The sequence below is a fragment of the Onychomys torridus genome, chromosome 14 (assembly GCF_903995425.1).
Source record: "Onychomys torridus chromosome 14, mOncTor1.1, whole genome shotgun sequence".
Taxonomy (NCBI): domain Eukaryota; kingdom Metazoa; phylum Chordata; class Mammalia; order Rodentia; family Cricetidae; genus Onychomys; species Onychomys torridus.
This window is the reverse complement of record NC_050456.1, coordinates 82,764,690-82,769,923: the sequence shown is the minus strand read 5'-3', so window position 1 is coordinate 82,769,923 and position 5,234 is coordinate 82,764,690.

Here is a 5,234-nt window from a genome sequence, read left to right as displayed (position 1 = left end):
ATAAGGTGTCCTCCTTAATTATTCCCCACCTTATTTTTCGAGGTAGGGTCTCTCACTGAACCTGGAGCTCACTGACTGGCTAGATTGCCAAGCCAACAAGCCACAGACATCCTCCTGTACCTGCCTCTGTAATGATACAGGCCCTGACTGGCTGGGCCAAGGTGTCCCATGGGTGAGGGAAACATGCCATGCAGATGCAGTGGCAGGCCGTAGAGTGGCACATTGGAAAGTCACTCACAGCCCAGGCACAGCATCCACGTGGAAGGAGTTTATTAGAGGGGGGTGGAGAGGAAAAGAGGGAGAGAGGAGGAAAGAGAAAGGGAGGGAAAGAGGGGAAGCAGGGATGTGCACACCTCATGACAGGGAAGGGAGGAAGGGGGAAGAGAAGGGAGGGTTTTTCTTAAAAGAGGATTTGTGTCAGGATGTGGGGTGAGTCCCCAAGGGGCGGACCGAAAGGTCAACAGCTTCCCCAAGCCCTAGGATTACAGACTTGCTTCTGGATGGACTTTCATTGTGGGTGCTGAGAACAGAACGGAGGCCCTGTGATTGCATGTTGAGCACTCTATTATTGGAGCCATCTCTGAAGCCCATGCTGCCTACTTTGATGGGTCACCACAGTTGCAGTCTCCATTCTGGCTTTTGGTTTTTCTTCTGTGCTTTTATACAAATGTGCATGAAAAAATGGCATTAAAGTTCAAGTGGAAAATTTGTGCAACATGAGGAGAAACAGTGTCTTGCAGTTTAACTGGTGCTATAAGATGAGCATGTCCATAGAAATAACAGAGTGGTGGGATAAAAGCCTTGTAAGCAATTAAAGGAAAAAGGACATTGCTCTCCTGATTTTAAGGGGAAAGGTTTGGAAGAATAAGGATATCCCTGAGAAATATACCATTTTCCAAGAGAGATTCTGCCTCCACTGTTCAGTGGAGGCAAATAGATCATGGTTTATGGCTCCCAGGTCAGCCTCATAGCTGGTATTGTCCACATGGCTCTGTTGAAAACTCGAACATAAAACATTGGCACTGTTCTGAGTTTCCCTGAAATAGGAGAAGTCATCTCATCTCCAAAGAAAGCTGAGGATGGTCGCTGCTGGGGAGAGACTGGCCGAAATGAATGAATTCTGAGACTCTGGGAAATAGGGAAGAAGGCAGAACTCACACTCTCTAGACCACGTCAGTGCAACGAGGAGAGTGGGGACAGACAAAGCCTGCTGTATCAGCAAGTGGGAACTGCCCGGTGACTTACAGGATATCAGGATTCTCTTGCCTGCTTCATACCAAAACCCCAAATTAAGTTAAAAACAAAAACAAAAACAAAAATTAAAAAAAAAAAAAACCCTTTATTATCCTACCAACGTGACTCAGCATGTTGGCTCCAAATTCGATGAAATCCTTTCTTGGAGAAATATGCTTTCGGTTTGGTGACAGCTTGTGACTGCTTTCCTGGAGGGCCACAGTATGGCACTTCACTTTCCCCAAAGGGTGAGTTGGAGGCTTGACTGAAAGAATCTGTTTGTCCTTATTCTCCCTTCCTCTGTTGGCACTTTCGGGAATTACACCAGAGAGCAGCAGAGAAGCTACCAGAAGGGACAAAGTGGGGGGAGGCGAGTGGAACAAAATGGATTATGAATTTGAAAATTGCCAATTATCTTGTATCATACAGTCCAGAGCCCTGGCACAATAATCAGCCACCATCCAGATTTTTCAGCTTAAATGCTTTACATTCAAGCAAGCAAATTAACCATAAAATGGGGGGAGTGGGGGGGGGACACAAAATATCCCAAGAAAGAATAAACTGCAGATAATAAGCACCAATCTGGTGTTGAATGCAGCCCAAGATACCAATTGTTTTAAGTCACGACAAAGACAGCTGAATGCTCGTCTTGTGGACGCAGAGTGAGGATGATTGCTTGCCATGAGTATCTTCTCTCACAAATAACAGTTTTTTCGCTCTTAATTTTCTGCTAAATTGGAAGCTAACTGCTTCCCACATTGTCATCCGAACACCTGCAGCTGTGCTGGATCTCCGCGCACCATTTCTTTTAGGTAAAACAGCACTCCACTTCCTTCAGCTCCTCATTATACGGAGGTCTTCCTTTCACTGTGCTGCAGCACTAATGATTCAGGCAGGCTGGTCAGTCATTAAGTGACAAGCAAATGATACCGTGTGCAACGTGTGAGTAATCGGTCTGAACAAATGAAATCACAGACTTGCCTTTCCCATCATTCACTTCACAAACAGTAGCAATGTGGTGCACAGCAGGTAGCTCCGTTAAAACCAGCCTTGTAAAACAAATTTCCCGCAGCCTGTGGAAGGGAACAGCCATGGGCTGGATGCTTCAGCCTCCTGGATGGTGCCCAGAGAAGTTAAGGATGGCTGGAGGGGAGGGGGAGATGGAAGGAGAGCCTTGGGACATACATTAGAGTAATTAAGGGTTTCGTGTCTTATTGGTATGGTTTTTCATTTGTATGGATCTCAGAAATGACTGTTGGATTAGCAAACCAAAACATCCAGCATGCATTGTCAGGAGGGAGCTGTTAAGAGACTGAAGTTAAGTTCCTAAATAAATGTTCTAAATTTGGAGTCCTAAAGACGTCACTGATGTCAGATGGATTGCTAGGAAGCTGGTGATGCAGATCGCAGCGACATCAGCTCCACAGCTCTTATTTTCACAGCGATCCCCTTTGATTCATCCACTGTGCTGAGAACAGGGCGGACTAATAGGGCTAGACTTGTGCTAGACCTGAAAATGCAGTAAACTAGCCTGAGTGAAAGAGGAATATGAGAGGAGCCAACTCGAACATCTTTGCAATCCCTGTCTTTCTCTTCTAATGTCTGGCCAGTAGATCTTGGGCTACATGGGCCAGCACAGGGAGGGGTCGCTAGGGACTGGGCTCTCACTGGGTTTTGCTCACTGTTTCTCCTCTGTCCTGCCTGATGGGGCACACAGCATTGTTTGGGTCTAAAATGTGTTCTTAATGGACAGGCTGGACTGTGTGTGTGTGTGTGTGTGTGTGTGTGTGTGTGTGTGTGTGTGACATCAGTTCCTTTCTTCCAACAGAGACAAAACATAGTCTATAGCCAATAGTTAGTTTTTCCTTCCCTGGTCATCCCAATTTTGGCCTCAGATGTACTCAGTCTGAGCTCTTCAGTAACTGATGGAAGTTACTAGAAGAGGGCCCGAGTAGCTGGCTTAACTGGAGCCAGCATGCTGTGTACATGCTGCACAGTCAGGACAAGCCAAGAATCAAGGCAGGTATCCAGGAACCCATTCTAGCACTGGATTTGCATTCTGACCTTGTAGACACACACAGAATAAAGTAGTGTCCACAGCCTCCCTCTGTTCCCTGACGCTTGCTATCACTCAGTGACCCACTATGCACACCCCTAACCTGAAACCCAATTGTTTCAGCACAACATGATACTGGATGTGGAAAGTTGTCTATTGCCCTCATACGACAGATAACAGTAAAAAGCAAAATCAGTACACTAAAAATATCACGTAAAAGGTCTTCAGGTTGTGTGTATAAGATGTACATAAAGCACATAAGAGTTTCATATTAGACTCTCAGCCTCAAGACTCTCATTGTGCATATGCAGAGATCCGCATCTCCCCTAGCATGTGGATAAGGGATACTCAACTTGTACAAAAAGTATAAGGAAGCATGTTCCTTCTAGTTAGGAAGATTTGAACCGTGAAACTCCTTTTGAGCATTTCTAGACTGGAATCTTTTTGTGAAAAGGCTTGAACTCATTGGCTCAAGTTCTCATGACCTGTCTGTAACCATAGGACTCAGGAAGTAGAAGCAGAAAGATCAGGAGTTCATGACCAGTCTTAGCTACATAGTGAGTTAGAGTTTGAGGCTTGAAGGGGTCATGGAGACCAGCTTGGTACCATGTGTTAGGATTAGAGTCCCTGAAAAGAGCCCTGGAGAGGCTAATGGTGAAGGTGCAGGCCAGTTGTAGCAGAGACCCCAACATTTTGGAGATGCCAGTACCACGGAATGACCACTGAGAACAGCATCATCTGTGGAGTGGAGCTTGCCTGAGCCTGTGATGTAAGCGGTGTGTGCTGTGGAGAGCAGAGCTGTGAGTGGAAGAGTTTAAGTCCTTTGGAGCCCAGACCATGAGTGGGTCCCAGAAGTCTAACCCGGAGCTTTGTACAGTTGGACTTTGGTTTGCTTTGATCTGATGTAACAGTGCCCTGGCCCTTCCTTTTGGAAATAAGAAGTATGTAGAGATTGGTTTTTTTTTAAAATTTTTATTTTATAGAGACCCACAGTTAAAAGATTTTGAAATTTTAGAGAGTTTGGGGATATTAGAGTTTGGACATTTTAAAGAGAGAGCTTTGGATATTTTAGAGAGGTATGGAACTTTGAAAGAGACTTTGGATATTTTAAAGAGATTGAACCTTTAATGTGTTCAAACTTTTAAAGGCTGTGGGACTTTTAAAAGTTGGCTTACTTTATATTGTGATAAATTATTAGCACGAGATCTTTGGGATAAACAAGAAAATAAAGGCCATAGTTTAACAGTAATGTGCTTCTGTGTCAAGTTGACAAGCGATCACTTTGTGCTGGCCACTGTTGTATCAGGCTGACGTGTTAGAGTCATTTGGTGAGAGGGAACCTCTATTGAGGGAGGCCTCTGCCCAACTGGCCTGTGGATCATATTCTTGGTTAGTGATCGATGGGGGTGAGTCTATACTGGGGGGACACAGCACCACCTGTGGGTGAGGAGTGGCTCTGCATGGTATAAGAAAACAGGCTGAGTAAGCCACCAGGAGCAAGCCAGTAAGCAGTGTTCCTTCAAGTCCTCTATTTTCAGTACTTGTCTTTAGGTTCCCACCTTACCTTGAGTTCCTTCTCTGACTTCCTTTGATAATAGATTGTGATGTGGAATGGGAAGAAGAAATAATCCTAAGTTGCTTTTGGGTATGGTGTTTTTTCATAGCAACAGAATAGTAACCAAGACAAGACTGGTCTACATAAGACCCAGCCCTCTCAAATTAAAAGAAAGAAAAAGAATAGAAATCCTGAAAATGAATAATAAGGTGACCGTTGCAAAGAAGGCTCTCATGCAAAGGATGAGTTTCCATTTCTTCAATCCCATCTGTGCTCGGTTGTAAGTCTACCAAGGACTTCAAAGCTTTCCTTGATTTGAAGAAGGGTGTGCAGATTTCAAGTTTTCAAATGCATATTACAGCATTAAACATATTCTCATTGTAAATACAT